At 46.9% G+C, this 26,909-nt stretch overlaps 1 long non-coding RNA gene across 1 annotated transcript in view; it reads left to right on the top strand.

Annotated features, from left to right (window-relative positions):
• Nucleotides 1–26,909, top strand: part of LOC115074573 — a 152,064-nt gene that overhangs the window by 72,200 nt on the left and 52,955 nt on the right. The gene's annotated exons all lie outside the window — the stretch shown is intronic.

The raw sequence follows: 26,909 nt of genomic DNA, 5'->3' as shown, positions 1-26,909 counted from the left end.
GAGGAGCCCGTGAGGTCTGAGCCGCTGGGACTTAGGAGACCTAGGATGCTGAAGAGATGGCTTCGCCCTGGAAGCCCGCAACCCCCCCGGGAGGAGCCCGTGAGGTTCGAGCCGCTGGGACAGGAGACCTAGGATGCTGAAGAGATGGCTTCGCCCTGGAAGCCCGCAATCCCCCGGGAGGAGCCCGTGGGGTCCGAGCCACTGGGACTTAGGAGACCTAGGATGTTGATGAGAAACCGGAGACTGACCAGGGTCGAGGCAGGAGGCAGGCAGAAGAGTCAAGAACAAGGCCGAAGTCAGGAACCAGGAAGTCAAGCGAAAGGTCCATGGACAGGAACGGAGTCGCAGAGCCCACACAGGAAACGAATCCCCAAGAACAAGGATCAGCACAGGCTGGAAGCACCTGGAGCAGCACAGCACAACGAGGATCAAGCAGGAACCTCCTTGCAAGGCAATCTGCTGTGATCAGACGCCGGGTTTAAATACCCACCGGCGTCTGACGTCACTTTGGGTGCTGACCCGCGGCTTGGCAGGAAGTGCCCTTTAAATTCCTGCTCCTAGCGCGCACATGCGCCTAGGAGGGGAGGGGCTATGTTCCGAGAGTCGGCGGCGTCTCCCTTGTGGAGACGCCGCCGTGGCACCACCCGACCAGGCCCGAGCTGGTACGACCCCCGCGGGAGCGGACTACCCGAACCCCCCCGCCGACCATGGCCCGAGGAAGCAGGTAAGGGCTCGGTTCTTCCATGGAGTAACATGTCATCAGCTTTTGCCGATGACATGTTAGTATTCTTAAATAATCTGGTTACATCCCTGCCACGCATTCTCCAGATACAAACCTCTTTTGGGAGTTTTGCAGGATTAAAAGTCAATACTGACAAGTCCGAGGCATTGGATATCCTTGGATCATTGAAAAAATCCTGTCCTGGGCTTTTTCCCTTAAAATGGGTGGATTCCCATCTTAAATACCTAGGTATTTTTGTTCCTGCTACACTGCAGGATCTATACAGTTTAAATGTTACACCCCTGAAAACAAAACTGCTGCGTAATTTAAAAGCTTGGAGTAGTTTACCGCTCTCTCTCGCTGGTAAAATACTTTTATTAAAGACTAGCTGTACCCTGCCACGCATTGCTGTGGCTGAGCCTGGTTAAGTTGAAAAAACAGAACAGAGCCAGGGGATATCTGTAATATGTTTAATTTTGCAATGCTTGTGGGTATACGACATTTTTTATTGTTCCATCATTAGTGCAGATATACAAATTGTCAGGTTTGCCTACTCGTGAACATGCAACATACAATTGTCCATGTGAGAAGCAATCGGTTTGTAGATGTAAACCTCAGAGGTGTAAAGATTGTCCTTGAGCTTTGTTGATGGTTATTGCAAATGCCAATCTAATTGGGAATTGCAGTCTTTTAAATTGAAATGGCATATCTGTTGGAATGATAGGGATGCAAGGAATGAGTACATCTTCACCTTTGAAAGGTCCTGTCAAGATTGTAGCTTCTATGATATTGGTCCTTAAATTTTTGATAGCAACACATCCCCTTTGTTTCTCCCAGAAATTTCATAGCCTTGCAGTATGGACACACGTGTGTCATAGAGCCAATGAGAACATGCCGTATGAAAGTATAATCCTGATGTGGGTTGTATCGGAAAGCAAGTCGATTATAATGTTTGGCCAGTTGATGTGGGATCCATGGCTGACATTGAGGTGCTGTCGGTGTTAGAGGGATTTCAGCCACTGTCAGCGTTTCATGGGCATGGTGTTGTGAACGAAGGAGATTGTGAGCAGCGGAACGTGCTTGCCGTGATCGCAAGCGTGCCTCTAGCAGTCTGGATGATGTTGCTTGGACGCTTCCTGCTGTCTTCCTACAGCTATTCTTTCCTTGTTGTGCTGTTTTTTTGCTGTCCATTCCTCCTCCGTGCGCCTAGTTCTAAGGCGTTGTGCCGCTAGCGCAGCGCGAGTACACCGATGTAAGTTAGATTTTCTGCGAGGCATCAATTTGGTGAATTGCAAGAGATGTATGAATGGTGTGTAAAAGGATCAAGGGAAATGGGACTGTAATGTCCGAAGAGCAAGAGAAATGCACAGGGCAAAAATTAATGCCTTCTTAGGTAAGAGGATCCAGACCTTAAAAAGCAGTTGCGATGCTGATAGATAAGAAATGAATTGGTGTGTATAAATGTGGTCAGTCAGTGGGAGGTTGTGATCCTTAGGGATAAAAATAGGGGAGTGCCTCATCCACCTAGTAATGTGTCTGTAGAGAAGTTTCTTTTGGAGGGCTAATCCGTTAGCTTTCAGAGATCAGTAAAGGTTATAGTTTGTGTGTTTTTTTTTTTTTTTTACCCCAAATGAACAGCACCAGCAAAGAATAGTTTAAATATGCAAGCACACCTTCCTGGCCCCCCGCCCCCCCCCCCCCCCAACCCGGCGAAATAGAGCAACCCACGCTACAGCCCCCCTCTCGGGAGATGTGGAGAATGAGTGCCCCCCCCCTCCTGTGAAAAACGCACGGCGGAAAATGAGAACGGTTCCCCACCGTGATCCTCCCCGGCTACCTGCGTAAACTGCCAGCCGGAGGCGAGGGTGTGTGCTAGGGTTTGTTCCGCCGGCTGCCATGTCGCAAAACTTCACCGGTGAAAGTGGTGCGTCAGGATTCCTGACCTAGTAAGGGCAAATGTCCGCTGAGGATATGGCGCCGACGGGCTCTTGCCCTTACTATGTCACATGGTGTACCGATGTCATTGTTGTCTCCGTATAGCATAGTAAGGGCAAGGTTCGCCGGTGCCATTTTAGTTGCTGGCATCCGATGGCCCTACTGAATGCAATGTGTCCCGGACCATTCCTGTGGTGCCGGCGGAGAAGCACGGACTTGTTTCAGGTGTAGTGTGTGATCGGAGTGCAGTGCGTGGGTGGGTGGAAGAGGGTACTTTAATTTAAAATAGGAGGGTGTGTGAAATGCGTGGCTTCCCAATGTAGCAGCCAGGAATTCGTGTTTTGGTATGTTTTGGGAGGGTGGGTGAAGTAAGTGACATTGGCAGGCATGTGGGTGGGGGTGTGTGGTGTGATGAGTGTGGATTTCTGTGTGTTATGAGGGAGTGTGAATGAAAGACAATAGCCCTGTGTGGGGGTGGGGTGTGGTGTGTGTGAAAGGTGTAAGAGGTTGTGCTTGCGCCGACGGCCACCAGATGTCGCTGTTTTGTGTAAGCAATTTTTAAACTTGTATTACCTGTCACAGGTGTGACCTATATGTAATGTAAGAACATAAGAACATAAGAAAATGCCATACTGGGTCAGACCAAGGGTCCATCAAGCCCAGCATCCTGTTTCCAACAGTGGCCAATCCAGGCCATAAGAACCTGGCAAGTACCCAAAAACTAAGTTTATTCCATGTAACCATTGCTAATGGCAGTGGCTATTCTCTAAGTGAACTTAATAGCAGGTAATGGACTTCTCCTCCAAGAACTTATCCAATCCTTTTTTAAACACAGCTATACTAACTGCACGAACCACATTCTCTGGCAACAAATTCCAGAGTTTAATTGTGCGTTGAGTAAAAAAGAACTTTCTCCGATTAGTTTTAAATGTGCCCCATGCTAACTTCATGGAGTGCCCCCTAGTCTTTCTACTATCCGAAAGAGTAAATAACCGATTCACATCTACCCGTTCTAGACCTCTCATGATTTTAAACACCTCTATCATATCCCCCCTCAGTCGTCTCTTCTCCAAGCTGAAAAGTCCTAACCTCTTTAGTCTTTCCTCATAGGGGAGTTGTTCCATTCCCCTTATCATTTTGGTAGCCCTTCTCTGTGTTACAGTTTTGGCTGCAGTGCAACCGCCTCACCACCAGGGGTCCCTCTAGTGCTGACTTTCCTGACAGGCCCAGTCCATCTCCTCTGTCCACTCTATGTTCTGGGTGTGCCCTTATAACCCTGCCTGACAGTTTCCTCGGTGCTTCAGCATCGAGCTCACCTGGGCTCCCTGCTCTAGCCTTGCGCGGCCTTCGGGCCTTTCCTTGCCTTCCCCTGCGCGGCCTTCGGGCCTTTCCTTGCCTTGCCTTGCCTTGCCTTGCGCGGCCTTCGGGCCTTTCCTTCCCTTGCCTTGCGCGGCCTTCGGGCCTTCTTCCTTGCTTTTCATACCTGGCCTACGGGCCTTCTGTGTGTGTGTGTGGCCTACGGGCCTTCTGACCTGCCTTGCTCTGCTTACGGTGTGTGACCTACGGGCCTTCTGTGTGTGTGTGGCCTACGGGCCTTCTGACCTGCCTTTCGGTGTGTGGCCTTCGGGCCTTCTGTGTGTGTGTGGCCTACGGGCCTTCTGACCTGCCTTGCCCCGATTACGGTGTGTGGCCTACGGGCCTTCTGACCTGCCTTGCCCCGACTACGGTGTGTGGCCTACGGGCCTTCTGTGTGCGTGTGTGGCCTACGGGCCTTCTGACCTGCCTTTCCCTGCTTACTGTGCCCTGACCCAGCCTGAACCTAGACACTGCTATCTGCCGCCTGCCCTGACCCAGCCTGAACCTAGACACTGCTTTCTGCCGCCTGCCCTGACCCAGCCTGAACCTAGACACTGCTATCTGCCGCCTGCCCTGACCCAGCCTGAACCTAGACACTGCTTTCTGCCACCTGCCCTGACCCAGCCTGGACCCAGACTCTGTTTTAGCCATTCCTGTCTCTCTCAACCTGGAGCCACCCTTCTGGGTGGTGTTCACGACTCCTGACCGGAGCCCAGTCGTAACAGTATGCCGAAGCCATTCACATTGGGAGAGACAGAGAGGACTCAGTATTCAGACGGTGAGTCTTCACAGTTTATTATCTGTACCATTTGTCAAACTCTGAATTATCCTACGTACCTGAACTGTTTAGCTTGTCAGCTCTCGGACCAGGAGCACTGGATATGCAGCAACTGTCATAAAAGAAATGTGTCTGTATACCAAGAATGCCTTAATTGCAATTCTCCCAAACCAGGCTGGTGGAAGTGTCTCTGTCTTCCTTGTCTTTTGCCTCCAGGCAAACCCTGCCCCCGCTGCACAGCTAACGGGCCACCGTCTCCTCATAAAGATTCAGCCAGAGCTATCACACTCTGCCCTGCTTCTGGCTCAGCTAGGAATGTTTTCACCCTGGACAGTTTACTAACAGAAGATTGTAGCATAACTTGTCACAAAACGTTTCACCAAAAAGCAGCTTATACTTCAGGAAAACCAAAAACTTACCTGGCCAAGAGAACTTCTAGGACTTCCGTTCTAGGAGATCAAGCACAAAAACAGATGGAACTCATTAACCCGAGCAGGGCTCTGCTTCCCACAGCTGCTGAACAGCCTGTAACGAGCACCTTCCCTAGACGTCCTGGAACGGCCTGTGCCTTCTCTAACCTGCTCCTCCAGAAACAAAATCAGGAGCTTCAGACTTTGGCTCGAGGTATCAAGCCCTTGGCAGTACAATCTGTGTCTTCCATGTACACTACTTCTAACCTCGCTGCTCTGCCATCTGAGTTTGCTTCATCGCCCCGAGAGGGGTCTGAGCCTGCTACAACGCCTGGAGAGGGGTCCGAGCCTGCTTCATCGCCCCGAGCGGGGTCCGAGCCTGCTTCATCGCCCCGAGAGGGGTCCGAACCTGCTTCAACGCCCCGAGAGGGGTCCGAGCCTGTTACAACGCCCCGAGAGGGGTCCGAGCCTACTGCAACGCCCGGAGAGGTGTTCGAGCCTGCTACAACGCCCAGAGAGGGGTCCGAGCCTGCTTCATCGCCCCGAATGGGGTCCGAGCCTGCTTCATCGCCCCGAATGGGGTCCGAGCCTGCTTCATCGCCCCGAGGGGGGTCCGAACCTGCTTCATCGCCCCGAGAGGGGTCCGAGCCTGCTACAATGCCCCGAGAGGGGTCCGAGCCTGCTACAACGCCCGGAGAGGTGTTCGAGCCTGCTTCATCGCCCCGAAAGGGGTCCAAACCTGCTTCATCACCCCGAGAGGGGTCCGAGCCTGTTACAACGCCCCGAGAGGGGTCCGAGCCTACTACAACGCCCGGAGAGGTGTTCGAGCCTGCTACAACGCCCCGAGAGGGGTCCGAGCCTGCTTCATCGCCCCGAGAGGGGTCTGAACCTGCTTCAACGCCCCGAGAGGGGTCCGAGCCTGTTACAACGCCCCGAGAGGTGTTCCAGCCTGCTGTTTCACCCCGAGAGGGGCCCGAGCCTGCTACAACGCCCCGAGAGGGGTCCGAGCCTGTTACAACGCCCGGAGAGGGGTCCGAGCCTGTTACAACGCCCGGAGAGGGGTCCGAGCCTACTACAACGCCCGGAGAGGTGTTCCAGCCTGCTGTTTCACCCCGAGAGGGGCCCGAGCCTGCTGCACTACCCCGAGAAGAGCCTGCTGAACTGGTCCTGCTGCCACCCCCGGAGGGGCTCAAACTGTTACCACTAACAGACTTTCTGACTCAGCCATCTGAGCCTGTTGAATTGCTCCAGCTGTTGCTGCCCTCGGAGGGGTCTGATTTCATTTTTGAGTACCCCCTGCTAAGATGGGACCCAGGAGGAGGGGGAGGCCTTGAGGAGGGGGTACTATTACGGTTTTGGCTGCAGTGCAACCGCCTCACCACCAGGGGTCCCTCTAGTGCTGACTTTCCTGACAGGCCCAGTCCATCTCCTCTGTCCACTCTATGTTCTGGGTGTGCCCTTATAACCCTGCCTGACAGTTGCCTCGGTGCTTCGGCATCGAGCTCACCTGGGCTCCCTGCTCTAGCCTTGCGCGGCCTTCGGGCCTTTCCTTGCCTTGCCTTGTGCGGCCTTCGGGCCTTTCCTTGCCTTGCCTTGCGCGGCCTTCGGGCCTTCTTCCTTGCTTTTCATACCTGGCCTACGGGCCTTCTGTGTGTGTGTAGCCTACGGGCCTTCTGACCTGCCTTGCTCTGCTTACGGTGTGTGGCCTACGGGCCTTCTGTGTGTGTGTGGCCTACGGGCCTTCTGACCTGCCTTGCCCCGCTTATGGTGTGTGGCCTACGGGCCTTCTGTGTGTGTGTGGCCTACAGGCCTTCTGACCTGCCTTTCGGTGTGTGGCCTTCGGGCCTTCTGTGTGTGTGTGGCCTACGAGCCTTCTGACCTGCCTTGCCCCGATTATGGTGTGTGGCCTATGGGCCTTCTGACCTGCCTTGCCCCGACTACGGTGTGTGGCCTACGGGCCTTCTGACCTGCCTTGCCCCGACTACGGTGTGTGGCCTACGGGCCTTCTGTTTGTGTGTGTGGCCTACGGGCCTTCTGACCTGCCTTGCCCCGACTACGGTGTGTGGCCTACGGGCCTTCTGTGTGCGTGTGTGGCCTACGGGCCTTCTGACCTGCCTTGCCCTGCTTACTGTGCCCTGACCCAGCCTGAACCTAGACACTGCTATCTGCCGCCTGCCCTGACTCAGCCTGAACCTAGACACTGCTTTCTGCCGCCTGCCCTGACCCAGCCTGGACCCAGACTCTGTTTTAGCCATTCCTGTCTCTCTCAACCTGGAGCCACCCTTCTGGGTGGTGTTCACGACTCCTGACCGGAGCCCAGTCGTAACACTCTGTACCTTCTCCATTGCAATTATATCTTTTTTGAGATGCGGCGACCAGAATTGTACACAGTATTCAAGGTGCGGTCTCACCATGGAGCGATACAGAGGCATTATGACATTTTCCGTTTTATTCATCATTCCTTTTCTAATAATTCCCAACATTCTCTTTGCTTTTTTGACTGTCACAGCACACTGCACTGACGATTTCAATGTGTTATCCACTATGACACCTAGATCTCTTTCTTGGGTTGTAGCACCTAATATGGAACCCAACATTGTGTAATTATAGCATGGGTTATTTTTCCCTATATGCATCACCTTGCACTTATCCACATTAAATTTCATCTGCCATTTGGATGCCCAATTTTCCAGCCTCACAAGGTCTTCCTGCAATTTATCACAATGTGCTTGTGATTTAACTACTCTGAACAATTTTGTGTCATCTGCAAATTTGATTATCTCACTAGTCGTATTTCTTTCCAGATCATTTATAAATATATTGAACAGTAAGGGTCCCAATACAGATCCTTCCCGTATGGGAAGTGAATGTTGTGTGCAAATTTGAGCGCATTCGGTTAAGCGGTTGGCGAGATCAGCGACGACGTACAAACTATTTAACATTTTTATTTATATAGATTTTATTATTTATTTGGAGTTTCTTCTATACCGATAGCCGTTTGCACATCGTATCGGTTTACATAAAACTAAGAACTGTTGGGCATGGCCCTTACATAGAACAATTACAAAACAATGAAACATATATACAAGGGATAAATATGTATTAGTAACAGGGGCTATGTAAAGGTGTATCAAAAACAGCTACAAGAGAACTACCGTATTTTCCGGCGTATAAGACGACTTTTTAACCCAAGAAAATCTTCTCAAAAGTCGGGGGTCGTCTTATACACCGGGTATTGTCATATAGGGCACACCTGCTCTCTGACCAGTTTCTCTCAATCACACACATGCTCTCAATCAAATGCATTCTCTCACTTACACACTGGCTGGCTGGCTGGCTGGCTGCTTTTCTCTCTCTCACTCACTTCCTCTCCCCCGCCCCCCAAGCACAAATAGTAGCTGCAGCCCCCGTAGGCCAAGAAAGAAGAATCCCATCGGCCGCGGGAGGCTCATGGTGCTGTCTCCTTTCCCTATTATCAGCTGCTTCGATTGCTCGGGCGCCGATGCTGCTGTCGCCGCTGCTATTTTTTCATGCGGCACGGCTTTCTCCTTCCCGCGCACCGCACTGCTGTTGCCGCTGGGCTATCAGCACGTTCAAACCCAGCGGGAACGGCAGCAGTGCAAAAACAAAAAAAAAAGCTGTGGCATCCGCGGCTGGCCTTTTCTTCTTCCCGCCGGGGGGGCGGGAAGAAGAAAGAGCCGTGCCGCGTGAAAAAATAGCGACGACAGCAGCATCGGCCCCCAAGCAGTCGAAGGAGCTGGTAATTGGGAAAGGAGACAGCAGCATGAGCCTCCCGCGGCCGATGGGTTTCTTCTTTCTTGGCCTGCGGGGGCTAGAGGAGGAGGCTGCTGCAGCTACCATTTGTGCTGGGGGGGGGGGAGTGGAAGTGAGAGAGAGAGAGAGAGAGAAGCAGCCAGCCTGTGTGTAAGTGAGAGAATGCATTTGATTGAGAGCATGTGTGTGATTGAGAGAAACTGGTCAGCGAGCTCATGTGTGTGTATATGTGAGAGACAATGAAAGTGACTGCTCAGAGAGATGAGTGATGTGTATGTGAGTGTGAGAGAGAGAAAAAGCATGGAAGTGAGAAATCTGGGTATGTGAGAAAGCATGGGAGAAAGAAGCCTGATTATGTGAGAGAGAGCATGGGAGCGGGAGGGCTGTGTGTGTGTGTGCGTGCATGAGAGAGAGACTGGTTGATAAGGTGACGGTGTGTGTGAGAGAAAGAGACTGGTGTGTGTGAATGTGAGAGAAAGAATGTGATTCAGGGAATGAGAAGCCTGTGCACATGGAGAGCAAGCATGGAAATGAGAGAGAGACTGGTGTGTGTGTGTGTGAGACAGAGAAAGTGAATATGAGAGTGAGAAGCCCGTATATGTACGGTAAGCAGAACACGGGAGTGGGAAGCCTGTGTGTGTGTATGGCATGAGAGAAACTGTTCAGGAAGGTGTCTGGTGTGTGTGTCAAAGACTGTTTGGGAAATGATTGGTGTGTGAGAGACAGAAACTGGTCATGGGGGCATGACTGGTATGGTGTGTGTGTGTGTGAGAGACATGGGCCCTAAGGAAGAGGACCATGAGTATAGAGCTTAGCCATTACTGCTGCTTCTGGTGTGTGCTACGGCCTGCATGGAAGAGGAGTAGGAGAGCTGCTGGAGGGAGTAAGTAAAGGTGGCTTTTAAAGTTTATTTTTCTTGATTGACTGCCATTTTAATTATTTAATATTATGTGATGTGTCTGCTTTTTTGAAATATTTTATTGGTGTTTGGAGAATGTTTAATAGTTTTTATGAGTTTTTAATTGTTGGATGTTATTCTGTTCATAGCTGTTTTGAAACATTTATTCTGCTTATTAGTATAGTTTTACAATTATTTCTGTATGGGGATCTATAGCTGCTTGCTAGTTTTGTTTTCCTAATAAGAGGTGTATTGGTTTTTAGGGCCTGATATACGGTATTTGTAGTGTTGCCTTTTCATAGATAGGGTTGCTCCTGTTTCAGTGTAAAATTATTTTTTTTCTTAAAAATATGTATAAAAAAGGGGGGGTCGTCTTATACGCCCAGTCGTCTTATACGCCGGAAAATACGGTAGCTATATATTAATGTGAGGAGATATAATACAGGGTATCATGCTAAATATAGCAAAGCAATGTACAAGAGACTATAATACATGGTACAGGGAGTAAAAGAAATTCAGAAACAGCATTCTAAACAGATGCCTTGAGGTAATGTAAACAGCAGGAGTTGGGAAGCTGAAAATCTAATAGATTGAGATGGGAGGGTTCCGGGGAACACGGAGGGATAGTATGGACACAAAGGGCAGGGGAAAGATACGCAGGGATAGGGATCGGGGGGGGGGGGGGTGGAGGATGGAATATTTGACAGCAAAACATATTTCAGATAAACATTTTGCATGCATGGACTTAATTTGGGGACCATATATATCTACATTGCCGCAAGAAGTTACTGACCACCTGTACTCAAACTAGCTTCCTGCATTGGCCTACATTCACCAGGCTGAAGATATCCACTAGGTTGGACGCAATCTACTACATGGAATGAAACACCAAAATAAAAAAGAAGACAAACAGAAGACACCGAGCATACAGAATTGGACGGACAGTCGGAAGATCTAAGGGGGAGGGTGAGGGGAGGGAAGGGAACAGTGGGTTTGGAAATCATAAAAATAACCACGACAATGTTCAGTGATATATCGTTAGGCTTAATTGACTTTTAGTGATTAACATTGGTTAGCCTGCTACAATTGTCTGTATTATTTATCTATCTATTTATTTATTTATTTGTTGTTTTATATACCGTCATTCAGTAGAGCCATCATAACGGTTTACAAAAAATATACATTTTTCTTAGCAGTTGTGTAACAGAAAAAACAATGTGAACGTTATACATTTTCTTAGCAGTTGTGCAATAATAAAAACAATTTGAACAATATCAGAAATAAGCATATCAAGTCCAGAGAGCATTATTAGGTTGGAAGAGGAGGGTATGCAGTTCAGGGTGAAGAGAATGTATTAAGAGGTTTATAACTGAGAGTTCAGTTGAGAGTTGGAATGATCAGACGTCTGAGGGTCAGTGTAGAATTTGCGGAACATTAGTGTTTTTAGGTCCTTTTTGAATATTTTTAGGTCGTGTTGGGTTCTCAGGAATTTAGGTAGGGTGTTCCAAAGTTTAGGTGAAGCAATTGAAAAAGTTCTTTCTCTTATGGTTGCCAGATGTGCATCTTTGATAGGGGGAATGTTTAGGTAGCCTGAGTTATTAGAGCTTAGGTTTCTTGGAGGATTTTGAGGGATTATGTTTAGGGTGTTAAGAGACCTTGATGATCATTGTTTAGAATTTTGTGGATTATGGTCATTGATTTGTAAGCAATACGTGCAGTAATAGGGAGCCAGTGAAGTGAGATCAATATTGGTGTTATGTGTTCATTTCTTTTTGTTCCAGATAGGACTCTGGTGGCTGAGTTCTGCAGTATTTGGAGTGGTTTGAGGGATGAAAAAGGTATTCCAATTAGTAAGGAGTTGCAATAGTCGAAGGTGGAGAAGATAAGAAGTTGAAGTACAGTTCTGAAATCATAGGGGTTGAGAAATGGTTTCAGGTGTCTTAGGGTTAGGAGTCTGTGGTATCCTTCTTTAGTTTTATTTGCTATGTGGTTCTTGAAAGAAAGTTCTTTATCAATGATAACTCCGAGGTTCCTGGTATGGGTGGTAGGGAGTATAGTTATCATTTGTTTGTCAAGTATTGTCAGGGGTGGCGGAGTTGGATTGGGTTTTTTATCCATGGGTATTATTTCAGTTTTGTCAAAGATGATTATGAGTTTCAGGGAATTTAGGAGATGTTTGATTGAAATAAGTAGTTCTGAGGTTTTCTTGTAGGTGTCTTCAATCAAATTTTGTATGGGAATGAGGAGCTGAATGTCATCAGCGTAGAGGAAGTGTGTGATTTCATATTCTTTTAGTAGTTGGCAAATGGGGAGAAGGTATATGTTGAAAAGGGTGGCTGATAAAACTGATCCTTGAGGGACTCCGGTATTGAGGTTGATTATTTTTGATAGGTTGTTGTTGATTAATACTTGGTATGTTCGATCAGAAAAATAGGAAGAAAACCAACGTAAGGTATTGCCAGTTAAACCAATTTGGGATAGTCGCTCCAATAGTATATTGTGGTTCACTGTGTTGAGGCGGCTGAAAGGTCAAGAAGAATGAGCAAGTATTTTTCACCTTTGTCATAGAAACATAGACATAGAAACATAGAAATGACGGCAGAAGAAGACCAATTGGCATATCCAGTCTGCCCAGCAAGCTTCACACTTCTTTCCTTTCATACTTATCTGTTTCTCTTGGCTCTTAGCAACCCTTAGTTCTATTTCCCTTTCACCCCCACCATTAATGCAGAGAGCAGTGATGGAGCTGCATTCAAGTGAAATATCAAGCTTGATTAGTTAGGGGTAGTAACTGCCGCAACAAGCAAGCTACATCCATACTTATTAGTTTACCCAGACTATGTTATTCAGTCCTTATTGGTTGTTTTTCTTCTCCCCTGCCATTGAAGCAGAGAGCTATGCTGGATATGCGTGAAGTATTAGTTTTTCTTCTCCCCTGCCGTTGAAGCAGAGAGCTATGCTGGATATGCGTGAAGTATTAGTTTTTCTTCTCCCCTGCCGTTGAAGCAGAGAGCTATGCTGGATATGCGTGAAGTATCAGTTTTTCTTCTCCCCTGCTGTTGAAGCAGAGAGCTATGCTGGATATGCATTGAAAGTGAAGTATGTATTGAAAGCCACATTAATTATCAACAAATATTTAATAAGCCTAATAATTGGTAATACCTATAGCCTATGAACTCTCTGTTAATTTTACATACTCTTACTCACCCCTGTTTTGGGTTTTTTTGTTTGTTTTTTTTTTAATTTGGAGATGGCAGCCCTCCATCCTTCCGCTCCGTGAAGGTGGAACACCAACCACTGGCCACTGGCATCCCGCTCCGTGAATGCCTCTGTGGCTACTGCCGCTCCGTGCAGTGTTTTGCTGCCTACTCTTTATATGCATCCTCTAGACCTGATGGATCCACAGTGTTTATCCCATGTCTCTTTGAAGTCCTTCACAGTTTTGGACTTCACCACTTCCTCCGGAAGGGCATTCCAGGCATCCACCACTCTCTCCGTGAAGAAATACTTCCTGACATTGGTTCTTAGTCTTCCTCCCTGGAGCCTCAGCTCGTGACCTCTGGTTCTGCTGATTTTTTTCTGACGGAAAAGGTTTGTCATTGTCTTTGGATCGTTAAAGTTTTTCAAGTATCTGAAGGTCTGAATCATATCATCCCTGCTCCTCCATTCCTCCAGGGTGTACATATTTAGATTCTTCAATCTCTCCTAGGGATGTGAATCGTGTCCTCGATCGTCTTAACGATCGATTTCGGCTGGGAGGGGGAGGGAATCGTATTGTTGCCGTTTGGGGGGGTAAAATATCGTGAAAAATCGTTAAAAATCGTTAAAAATCGAAAAATCGAAAAACCGGCACATTAAAACCCCCTAAAACCCACCCCCGACCCTTTAAATTAAATCCCCCACCCTCCCGAACCCCCCCCCCAATAACTTAAATAACCTGCGGGTCCAGCGGCGGTCCGGAACGGCAGCGGTCCGGAACGGGCTCCTGCTCCTGAATCTTGTCATCTTCAGCCGGCGCCATTTTCCAAAATGGCGCCGAAAAATGGCGGCGGCCATAGACGAAAAAGATTGGACGGCAGGAGGTCCTTCCGGACCCCCGCTGGACTTTTGGCAAGTCTCGTGGGGGTCAGGAGGCCCCCCACAAGCTGGCCAAAAGTTCCTGGAGGTCCAGCGGGGGTCAGGGAGCGATTTCCCGCCGCGAATCGTTTCCGTACGGAAAATGGCGCCGGCAGGAGATCGACTGCAGGAGGTCGTTCAGCGAGGCGCCGGAACCCTCGCCGGCTGAAGACGACAAGATTCAGGAGCAGGAGCCCGTTCCGGACCGCCGCTGGACCCGCAGGTTATTTAAGTTATTGGGGGGGGGTTCGGGAGGGTGGGGGGATTTAATTTAAAGGGTCGGGGGTGGGTTTTAGGGGGTTTTAGTGTGCCGGCTCACGATTCTAACGATTTATAACGATAAATCGTTAGAATCTGTATTGTATTGTGTTCCATAATGGTTTAAGACGATATTAAAATTATCGGACGATAATTTTAATCGTCCTAAAACGATTCACATCCCTAATCTCTCCTCGTATGACATCCGATGAAGACCCTCCACCTTTCTGGTCGCCCTTCTCTGTACCTTCTTTGTAGATACGGTCTCCAGAACTGAACACAGTACTCCAGGTGAGGCCTCACCAAGGACCTGTACAAGGGGATAATCACTTCCCTTTTCTTACTCGATATTCCTCTCTCTATGCAGCCCAGCATTCTTCTGGCTTTTGCTATCGCCTTGTCGCATTGTTTCGCAGACTTCATATCATTAGACACTATAACCCCTAGGTCTCTCTCCTGCTCTGTGCACATCAGCCTCCCCCCCCCCCGAACCCCATCGAATACAGTTCATTCGGATTTCCACTCCCCATATGCATGACTTTGCACTTCTTGGCATTGAATCTCAGCTGCCATATCTTCGACCACTCTTCCAGTTTCCTTAAATCCCGTCTCATTCTCTCCACTCCTTCCAGCGTGGCCACTCTGTTGCAGGTCTTAGTGTAGTCCGCAAAAAGACAAATCTTACCTTCTATCCCGTCCGCAATGTCGCTTACAAAGATATTGAACAGGACCGGTCCCAACACCGATCCTTGCGGTACACCACTTAAAACCGCTCTCTCTTCAGAGAAAGTTCCATTTACCATCACACATTGTCTTCTGTCCATCAACCAGTTTGCAATCCAGGTCACTCACTCCTAAGCTTCTCGTTTTATTCACCAGTCTCCTGTGCTGAACCGTATCAAAAGCTTTGCTGAAATCCAAGTAGATGACATCGAGTGTTCTTCCTTGATCCAATTCCTTGGTTACCCAGTCAAAAATGTCAATCAGATTTGTCTGACAGGATCTTCCCCTGGTGAATCCATGCTGCCTCTGGTCCAGCAATTCTCCGGACTGTAGATAGTTCACTATTCTCTCTTTCAACAGTGACTCCATTACTTTTCCCACCACCGAAGTGAGGCTAACTGGTCTGTAGTTACCAGCCTCCTCTCTGTTCCCACTCTTGTGAAGCGGGACCACCACCGCTCTTCTCCAATCACTCGGCACCACTCCCGTTTCTAGGGATCTATTGAACAGGTCACACAGCGGACCCGCCAGCACATCTCTGAGCTCCTTCAGTATCCTTGGATGAATCCCATCAGGTCCCATGGCTTTGTCCACTTTCAGATTCTTTAGCTCTTCCCATACATTTTCTACTGTAAAAGGGTTTTCGTCTATTCCACTTCCTTCCAGTTTCTTGTTGTGTAGAGATGGTCCTTCTCCAGGGTCCTCTTTAGTGAACACAGAACTGAAGTATTCGTTTAATATTTCTGCCATTTCTTCATCTCTCTCCATGCATTGATCATTTCCACCTTTCAATTTCACTATACCACTTTGAACTTTTCTCTTTTCACTGATGTATCTGAAAAATGTTTTGTTACCATTCTTTATCTCCTTGGCAATCCTCTCTTCCGCTTGACTTTTTGCCGACTTGATTGGTTTCTTCGTCTCCCTCAGTTGACTCAAATATTGTTCTTTGTGCTCATCCCTTTGGGATCTTTTATATTTCTTGAATGCTGTTCTTTTAGCCTTAATTTTGTCAGCCACCTCCTTTGAGAAACAGATAGGTTTCATTTTTCTTTTGTTTTTCTTTACATTTTCAACATTAGAGTAGTTGCCTTGGTAATTGCTCCTTTTAGATTGGTCCACTGCTGATCCACATTTCTCTCGTTCTCCCAGCCTTTTAGTTCTTCCTCTAGGTACTTCCCCATTTCTTCAAAGTCCGTGTTTTTGAACTGTAAAACTCGGGTCTTGTGCTTCTTTTCCATATACTTTTAGTGATATTAAACCATACCGTTTGATGATCACTGGTGCTGAGGTGGGCACCCACCTGGACATCAGAGACATTATCTCCATTAGTGAGTACTAAGTCGAGTATAGTTGCTTCCCTAGTGGGTTCCATTACCATTTGTTTGAACAAAGTTACTTGCATGGCGTCCACTATCACTCTACTATTTTTAGATTCTGCAGATGGGATTTTCCAGTCTACATCTGGCATATTAAAGTCACCAACGATCACCACTTCTCCCTTCTTTCCTATCTTAAGGATATCTTCAACCAGATCTCTGTCCAGCTCTTCCTTTTGGTTTGGAGGCCTGTAAACCACTCCAATATAAATGGACGCTCTGTCATCTGTTTTTAGGTCGACCCATAGTGCTTCTTCATTGCCCCAACTTCCTTGCAGCTCAGATGCTTGGATATTGTTTCTGACATAAAGAGCCACACCACCCCCTTTTCTATCCACTCTGTCTTTCCTTAACAAGTTATAGCCTGGTATTGCTGTATCCCAATCATGAGATTCTGTGAACCATGTTTCTGTGATAGCAACAATGTCCAATTGTGCCTCCGTCATTAGGGCCTGCAGATCTGGGATTTTATTTCCCAAACTATGAGCATTTGTGGTCATAGCTTTCCAGGTTCCCTCTTTAAGGTTATTGCTTTTCCTGGACTCCTTATGAGACTTTAGTTGAGATTTGTTACTCACTTCACTCTTTCCTTTTGCAGTTTTATCACTGATGACAGAGTCATCCATCTCAATTTGCTTTATCCTTTGGTTATGGATCTTGAAATTCTGCATGCATTGTTTTTTTTTTCTCTTTTCTGGTAACACTTCAATGTTTTTCTCTAGAACTTCTTCAGTTATTAATATAGGGAAGGCTTTTTGTTCTTGTTGCACTTGATACTGTGTGTGTCTCCTCATCACAGGTCTAATTCTACCAGAGCCCACTGTAATCCTGGTTTTTAATGAATTTCTTAATGACCTGTTTGAGTGGGGGGGTATACTTGTTGGCTGCCCATCTGTCAAGAATGGATGACTGTGGGACACATGTGTCAAAGCCTCTTATAATAATGTCATTTAGAGAGATAAGGAGAGATTCTGTGTTTAGGTTTTTTCTAAAACCATATTGGGATGGAGGTAGGATGCTGTTTGTCTCCAGATATTTTCAATGGTTTTGGCTATGAATGAAAGATTTGATATGGGATGGTAGTTGGAAAGGATTTCCGGATCTAGGTTGTTCTTTTTAAGGATTGGTTTGATGACAGCAGATTTAAGGCATTTGGGGTAGTTGCCTTCGGTCAGTGATAAATTGATAATTTTGGTGATGGTTTTTTATATGGTAGGTTCAATTGATTTGAGGGTTGTTATTGGGATGTTGTCTAATGGATGGCTGGCGGGGTTCATTTTATTTATTACTAGCGGTACCTGGCCACACGTTGCAGTGGCAGAGTCAGGTTCTTTACCCTCCCTCCCCCTTCCCCTTGCTCATTTACCTCAGTCACTCATCCTCCTCCCCCTTGGTCACTCACCCCCCTCCTTCCCTCCCCTGTCCCCACTCCAACTCTCTCCCCTCACTCTCACCTCTCCCCTCATTCTCCCTCCCCTGACACTCCCCTGACACTCACCTCCCCCTTTATTCTCCCTCCCCTCACTGTCACCTCCCCCCGCCTACAGATCAGAAAACCTTTGTCTTTCTATTTCTGTGGGAACCCCCCCCAACCCCCCCCAACCCCCCCCTCCAAAACCCAACACTTTAAATCAAATAATAACCCCCCACCCTCCTGCCCCCTCCCAAGACCTGGGAAATTAAAATTGGTGCTACATGTGGTTTGTCCCTGGGCATCTGTGCGTGTTATGTAGCCAAATAGGGGAGTGCCTAACCAAATTTGCACTTCCAAATTTGTTTTGTGGTCTGGGGAGGGCTATTTTGGTGCGTTCCCGAGATCATGCAAGTTTAGTGTATGTATTTGTGTGTGTTCATCCCCCTTCCCCCAAAAAAGAACCGTATGAGAAAAGTTCTCTTAAACTAACCACCCCACACTCTCCTGCCCCCCCCCAGCCCTGCGAAAAACAGTAGCCCATTCCCCTGCCCCCCCGAGTTGCTGAATGAATGAAACCTGCCCCCCCTCGTGACCCATCCCCAAGATGTTCGCAATAAATTCATTACCACCCCCCACCCTCCAGACCCCCCCAAGACCTGATAAAAATGTCTGTCGGTGGAGCGGGCGTTCAGGAGCGGTCCAGGAGCGATGTATTGGTGTTGGTCCATCGGCTGCGAGCACTGAAACGGGTTCCGACAGCCCTTTGCCCTTACTATGTCAGTGGGGTGGAGCAATGGCAGCGGTAGGTCCTCTGACATAGTAAGGGCAAAGGTCCGCCGGCTGCCAGTCCTGAAATTGGCGCCGAGGGGCCCTCGCCCTTACTATGTCACATGGGCTACTGCCGCCATTTGTGTCCCCGAGTGGCATAGAAAGGGAAAGGGCCGTCGGCGCCATGTTGAGTGCTGGCAGCCAACGGCTGTAGTGCAGGAGATATGTCCCGGACCGATTCTGGCCCCCCGCTGGAGCCTCCTGGACTTCAGTCAGGTTTTGTGTGTGTTGTGAGAGCCTGGGAAGTAAATAAATTTGGCATGTGTGTGAGGGGTGTGAGGAGGGTGGTTTTGTGTGTGTTGGGAGGCTGTGGGAAATAAATCAATTTGGCATATGTGTGGGGGGCATGAGGAGGGTGGTGGGTGTATTTTATCTGTAAAGGAAATAGTTATCTTCCGGCGAAAAAAGTGCGCAAATGTGTTAAAATGGAAGTGAAACGTGGACCTGGACTGACAAAATGATTAGTGTAGTTAGTGTAAGGTGTAACCGATGGCGCTTAGGTCCAGCAGATGTCGCTGTTTTCTCGACAGTACAGAAGAACCTTCCTGTATGTGAAATGAAGGTTGTGTCCAAATTTGAAAGCAATCGGTTCAGTGGTTTCTGAGATTAGCAATTTTGCCCAAACTATTTAACATTTTTATTTATATAGATAGATTGAATTTCAATGGTGGAGGCAGTGTCAAAGTTTGACCATGATGAGGTTATCTTGTTGTTAAGTTTGGTGTTCTGGTTGTTGGTTATGTTGAATTGGATTAGATGAGTTATTTTGTTGTTGAAGAAATCAGCAAAGTCATCACTTCCATGTTTGGTGCATGAAGACTCTTGGGTGGCTTTGGTAAGTTTCTGAACTATTGCGAATAACATTCTGGGGTTATGATGAAATTTGGAGATTTTGTTGGAGAAGAATTCCTTTTTCGCATTGTTGATGATATTTTTATATTGAGCTAAGTTGTTCCGATAATTATTTAGTGTGGTAGTATTTTTGTTTTTTCTCCATTCTCTTTCTTTTTTTCTGAGTATGCATTTGGCAGTTCTGATATTTTCGTTATACCATTGGTTGTTGTGTTTGGGTTGTTGTTTAGTCTTTGTAATAATGGGATTGATGTTGTCTGCAACTTATTTTGTGATGTTTAGCCATGATAAGGTAACGTTTTTGGAGTTAGATATATTGATGTTGTTTAATTCGGATTGAAGAGTTTTTTGTAAAAGTTCTATGTTGAATGATGGACTGTAGGATATATTGTTTGGGGTGATTTGAGGAAGTTTAATATTGAGGTTGGTATGTAAGTTAGCTTGGATTAGATGGTGGTTGGACCAGGGTATCTCTGTGGTGTGGGTAGAGAATGATTTCCAGATTTCAGTGTTGACAAAAATGAGGTCAATTGTGTGGCCTGCTTTATGAGTTGGAGATTGGATTATTTGTTCTAGATATAGAGTTGAGAGTGCATCAATGATAGTTTGGCAGGTTTTTGAGTGAGTTGGTAAGTTGAAATGTATGTTGAAGTCACCAAGTATGATTATGGGTTTGTTGAGGGAGATGTTGTTCATAATATATTCAATTAGAGGTGAGCAGTTTTTATCGAGTGCTCCTGGAGGAGAGTAAATGAGGCATGTTTGAAGTTTTGGTGAATCAAATAAAGCACTTTCAAATGGTGGAGGAATGTTAGATGGGCGAGGTGTTAGTTGCAGGCTTTTTTTTAGATATAAGCATTAAGCCACCTCCTTTTTTATTTTTTCTGGGGATTGACGAGGTATTGTAATCTTGGTTGGATAGTTGGTTTATTATGATGGAGTCCGTGTTTTTGAGCCAGGTTTCCGTAATTGCAATGAGATCTGGTTTGTGGTCACTGAGTAGGTCATTGAATAGAGGGATATTTTTTTTTATTATAGAACGAGTATTGATGAGTATGAATGAGAGAAGCATATAGTTTGAGAGTTGGATATGTGTGTTGTTTTTGTAGTTTATTGGGTGATTTAGTTTGTGTGGAGGTTTCAAGGATGAATGTTTCTTAGAGGATGTAGGTTGAATGTTTGGAGATGATATCTTGTTGTTCATCTTCATATCTTTTTGAGATTTTGAACTGAAAGTTGATTGAGATAGCAATATGAGAGTATAGCTTGCTTTTTAAAGGCAGTTGTTAGTGATGCAGTTTTTTTTTTTTTTTAATTTAGTGTTTGGGAGGAGCGGATGGAGAAAGCAAGGTTTAGGAAGGGGGTGTCTTTGAGGGCTGCGATGAATGGGCTGCGCGAAGGGGCGCGCAAAGGGGCCTGCTCCTTTGGATGCGATCCTTTGGCACACGGCATGCGGCGCCTGGGGTGAGTTTAAATTTAAAACACCTCTCACCCGGCCCCTCCTCTGACGTCAGGGGGCTGGCTTCGCTTGTCAGGTGCTGGCTTCGCTTCAAGATGGGTGGTGCTGCTGAAAGGAGGCCTTTCTGAGGCCTGTGCTGCTGGTTGCAGGGGATTTCGGGGCGGGGGGGGTGGTTTGTTAGGCTCCCTCGATGCTGGTGGAGGCGTTCGGGGAGGCCCCTGCAGAACTTGGTGTCAGTGAGATGTGAGATGAGCTCGGCAGCGCTGGATGAGTCCCCTGGGGTGAGTTTAAATTTAAACATCACTCACCAGGTCCCTCCTCTGACATCAGGGGGCTGGCTTTGCTTGTCAGGTGCTGGCTTCGCTTCAAGATGGGTGGTGCTGCTGAAAGGAGGCCTTTCAGAGGCCTGTGCTGCTGGTTGCAGGTGATTTCGAGGGGGGGTCAGTTTGTTAGGCTCCCTCAATGCTGGTGGAGGCATTCGGGGAGGCCCCTGCGGAGCTTGGCGTCAGTGAGATGTGAGATGAGCTCGGCAGTGCTGAATGGGTCCCCTGGGGTGAGTTTGTTCACTCTGAAGTGATTCTGTTATTTGTACTAATTGTTTTTTGCAATGATTTCACCTTACACGGCAACTTGATGTGAGAAATAAAGCTGTAGATCTTTGTTTCATGGTTAATAAAAAAATATTTACACTAAAAAAAAAAGAGCGTTGCTGATAGAGCGGATCCTTGGGGAACTCCAGTGTTTAGATTGATTTTCTTTGAGAGGGAATCATTGAGTAGCACTTGGTAGGATCTTTGTGATAGGTACGAGGAGAACCATTGTAGGGTTGTTTCCTTAGCTCCAATTTCAGATAGACGGTCAATCATGATAGAGTGGTTTACTGTATCAAAGGTCGAGTAGGATTAGAAGGTAGCTGAGGCCTTTTTCAAAACATTTGAGTACGAAGTCGTTCATTACTAGTAGTAGGGTCTCAGTGTTCAGTTGCTTTCTGAAGCCAAATTGAGCGGGTAGCAGGATGTTGTTTTCTTCTAGGTTGTCAGTGAGCTGTGTGTGGACAACTTTCTCAATGATTTTGGCAAGGAATGGGAGGTTTGATATGGGTCGGTAGTTCAGTGGGTTTTCTGGATCAAGATTATTCTTTTTTAGAATGGGTTTCTTGATTGCCGATTTTAGGCATTCTGGGTAGTTTCCTTCCATGAGGGAAAGGTTTACGATTTCAGTTATCGTCTTAGTTATTGGTGGTTCGAGATTTTTTATCGTTGTAATGGCTGGGTTCCTTTTTTTAATGATCATTTGGATTTCTAAAGAAGATGCTGTCTCAAAGTTGGACCAGCTTTTTGTTTGATTGTTTGGTAATTTCTGGTCTTGTGAGTCATTTTTTAGGTTTTTCTTTATGAGGATTTTGATTTTTTCATTAAAGAGGTCTGCAAAGTTGTTACTAGTGATCTTTGGTGTTGATTGTGCCTGATCATCGTAAGATGATTTGGTTAGGTTTTTTACTATGTTGAAGAGCATCTTAGGGTTTTGTTGGTATTTGGTTATTTTGTTAGTGTATTAAAGAATATATTATGCGCAGTGCATGACGAGTGTCCCCCTTCAGCTGGGAGGGACACAAACTACAAATATACAACGATTTAGCCCCGGCCACACTCCAACGGCGAAGGGAGGTGCAACCCCTGACTGCAGTACTTCGGAACGAAGGTATACGATATCATTGGGTTTTCCCTTGGGGCTTTACCTTTACTCTGAAAGGAGTTACATCTGTGGTAAAATCATGGCAGAAGCCGCACCCATTTTACAAGCAGCTGGCATCGAGATTACCTCTCTAGATAAAGCACAGCCGAAAGCTTCTGCTCCTAGCCAGCCGCAATGGCAATGCGTAGGTAAGGGCAGTCGGCACCTTACCCGAAATTCGGAGAGTCAGCCCAGGACCATGCGGGGAGCGCCATCTTGAGGAGGATATAGCCCGGAGGGAAGAGGGTGGAGTTTTGACGTACGTCACTTCAAATAGATGGCAGAGAGCAAAGCATTGATAGACACGTCATGAGGACTAAGGACTGCTTAATCAAACCCTGATGAGGAATCCCGGACAGATTGGGATTCGATAAAGGAAGTGGTGCTGATGACTGTTCTATTTGCTAGCAGTTTGGGTTTTTACATCGTTGACTTAATATTGGTATTTACTGTTTGCTAAATCTTCAAAAATTTCAAAGTTAATCTATTGTGGGGTCTATAAAATCGCCACAACCTGCTTAAAGTGGTTGGATGGGTTAAGTTAGGCTGTGGGGGAGGGAGGAGGGCTGCCTCAGTGGTTAGGGGCTCACTGTTCTGGTTGTTGATCGGATCCAAGGGGAGGGGAAAGGGGAGAGGGAAGGAGTGGGGGGATGGGAGGGAAACTGGAAAAGGGTACAAGAGGTTGAGGGGTGGGAGGTGGGGTGGAGGGGAGGGGAGGGGAGGGGGATAAGATAGACTAAGCAGTTCATACTATTTGTTGGCATATCTAGGGGTCCCAGGGGAAATACAATAGTGGGATGACCCAGAGGTGGGAATGAGTCTCAGAGGAACAGTTTAGAGCTACGGCGTAACTTAGGATTTCTTATTTGGGCTATATTGGGCTTTGGTGTTAGCTATGCCTATGGGTGAGGTATACTGCATTATGTTTAATGTTAAAGGGTTAAACTCCCCATTCAAACGACAGCTGTTGTTTAAAGAGCTAACGAGACTCTCTGCATCTGTAGTTTTCCTCCAGGAAACTCACCTCCGTTGCTGTCATGAAAGGGTTAATGGTCTCAAAAAAGTATCCCCTTCAATGCTATGCCTCAGCCACAAATCAAAGGAGATATAATGGGGTGGGAATCCTCTTTGCACAAGGATTATTGGTACAAGTCTCTAAGTCATATGCAGACCCTCAAGGCCATTTTCTCCTTCTTAAAGTCATAATTCATAATCGGGAGCTGGTGTTAGTGAATGTTTATTGCAGGCCCACTCAGCAAAGGGAGACTCTAGAAGAAGTGCTAAAACAAATTATACACTTTCCTGGGCAGCATATAATTGTGGTGGGAGATTTTAATATCGCCCTCTCACCATACCTAGATACCTCTGCGCAGACCATTTCAGGGTCACATGGAGCACGCAATGCCCTGAAACACTTTATGAAGACCAGCAACATGGTAGATATTTGGAGGCTGTATTTCCCCCACAGTCAAAACTATTCCTTTTATTCACATGCCCACAACTCATATACCAGAATTGATTATTTTCTTATAACTAAGGACCTAGTGGGAGATACATCCAGGGTAGATATCGAGCCTTTCACCTGGTCAGACCATGCCCCAGTCAGTTGGGCAGTGTATCTGAAGTCAGCAAACACTGGGAGGAAATTCTGGAGGCTCAATGATTCATTATTGCAAGAGCCACAATATTTTGATCGTATCACCGATCGGTGCAAGGAGCTCCTGGCTCTCAGGGAATGAGTCCGATCTCCTGAGGCTAGAGTAGCAGACTTGGAGGAGCTGAGGGAGACAGAGAGGTACATTGATGAGACCTTCAGGGACATAGTAGCCAAGTCCCAAATCCAGTCTGGCAGCCCTAGTGCTACCTTGGATCAGAAAGGTCTCCCAGTAGGAGAACATCAACCTGGTGTAGCAGGAAGTGATCCTGTAGCAAGGACCTGCTCTCCAGGTGATGTATTGTCCTCTCGCACTGAGGATGTCTCCCAGGGCTACTGCCCAGGAGGGAAGGGTTAGGCCGGCCATCATAGTTGGTAATTCGATTATTAGAAATGTAGATAGCAGGGTGGCTGGTGGACGTGAGGACCGCCTGGTAACTTACTTGCCTGCCTGGTGCAAAGGTGGCAGACCTCACGCGTCACCTAGATAGGATTATAGACAGTGCTGGGGAGGAGCCGGCTGTCATGGTACATGTGGGCACCAACAACATAGGAAAATGTGGGAGAGAGGTTCTGGAAGCCAAATTTAGGATTTTAGGTAGGAAGCTAATATCCAGATCCTCCAGGGTGGCATTCGCCGAAATGCTTCCTGTTCCACGCGCAGGTCTCCAGAGGCAGGCAGAGCTCCAGAGTTTCAATGTGTGGATGAGACTATGGTGCAGGGAAGAGGGATTCAGTTTTGTAAGGAACTGGGGAAACGTTTGGGGAAAGGGGAGACTTTTCCGAAAGGATGGGCTCCACCTTAACCAGAGTGGAACCAAGCTGCTGGCACTAACTTTCAAAAAGGAGATAGAGCAGCTTTTAAACTAGAACAAGGGGGAAACAGACAGTCACTCAGCAGTGCATGGTTCGAAGAAATGTATCCTTGAAGGATACTAATGAAACAGGAGAGTTAGGGCATCCCAACAGAGAGGTTCCATTAAAAGCAAACATAGTCCATATGCCTATGGGTAAAAAATCACCAAAGCAAATGATTTCTGAATTATCCCAAACAACTGAAAAGCAGGTTGTTAAAACAAACAAAAATCACACTTTGAAATGTCTGTATGCCAATGCCAGAAGTCTAAGAATTAAGATGGGAGAGTTAAAGTGTATAGCAGCAAATGATGAGATTGACATAATTGGCATCACAGAAACTTGGTGGAAGGAGGATACCAATGGGACAGTGCTATATCAGGGTACAAATTATATCGCAATGATAGGGAGGATCAACTTGGCAGGGGTGTGGCACTTTATGTCCGGGAGGGTATAGAGTCCAACAGGATAAAGATCATACAAGAGACTAAATGCTCAGTAGAATCTATATGGGTAGAAAATCCCATGTGTGTTGGGTAAGAGTATAGTGATAGGAGTATACTACCGTCCACCTGGACAAAATGGTCAGACAGATGATGAAATGCTAAGAGAAATCAGGGAAGCAAACCAATTTGGCAGTGCAATAATAATGGGAGATTTCAATTACCCCAATATTGACTGGGTAAATGTAACATCAGGACTTGCTAGAGACATAAAGTTCCTGGATGTAATAAATGACTGCTTCATGGAGCAATTGGTTCAGGAACCTACAAGAGAGGGAGCTATTTTAGATTTAATTCTTAGTGGAACTCAGGATTTAGTGAGAGAGGTAACGGTGGTGGGGCCACTTGGCAACAGTGATCATAACATGATCAAATTTAAACTAATAACTGGAAGGGGGACAATAAGTATATCTGCAGCTCTAATACTAAACTTTCAAAAGGGAAACTTTGATAAAAAGAGGAAAATAGAAAAAAACTGAAAGGTGCAGCTGCAAAGGTTAAAAGTGTTCAACAGGCTTGGACATTGTTTAAAAATACAATCCTAGGAGTCAAGTGATGTGGTGATCTGGGATAGATGTATCTAACCCAGCTCCAGGTGTCAGTCCCAGAATCATTCATAAATTGAGGCATCCGACCTTTTACAACATCCGGAATCAACCCATGAGTACTGCCTATGAATATCGATCGGTACATGAATAAATCACCGGTCATTATGCCTGCCAAATTGGCAAAAAAGGACAAAGAAAAACCTAAAACGGGTGAGGACAAAATGACTGCCGGAACAGACAAGACCACTTCTGGCCTGGCTGATGAGGCGGCGATAGCAGCACTAACAAAAGTGGTTACCACAGCGTTGTCAACTAAATTGGATAAAATCTCTGAACAATTAACTACTCTGCAAACTGCATTCGCAGAATTACCTCCGAGGATTGATGCTTTAGAGCTGCGCGTCTCAGCGGCGGAGGACGAGGCCTTGGCGACAGAAAGCAAACTCCACAAGCTGATGAAATTATTGCAGGCCCAGGATGATCGGATCGACGATCTTGAAAACCGCTCTAGGCGAAATAACTTGAGATTTATCGGGCTGCCTGAGTCAATTCAAGACCAAGACTTGCCTGACCAGCTCTTGCAGTGGCTCCCAACTGTTCTAGGTATCCCGGATCAACTTAGCGTGTTAAAAATTGAGCGGGCCATCGTCTGGGTAACCGAGCTGGGCCAAATCAGCGGGAGCATGTGGTTATCGCTCGCATTCTCGACTACGC

Source organism: Rhinatrema bivittatum, chromosome 12, assembly GCF_901001135.1.
Source record: "Rhinatrema bivittatum chromosome 12, aRhiBiv1.1, whole genome shotgun sequence".
Taxonomy (NCBI): domain Eukaryota; kingdom Metazoa; phylum Chordata; class Amphibia; order Gymnophiona; family Rhinatrematidae; genus Rhinatrema; species Rhinatrema bivittatum.
Note: the sequence above shows the minus strand (reverse complement) of the source record. Positions and strands in the feature narration are given on the sequence as shown.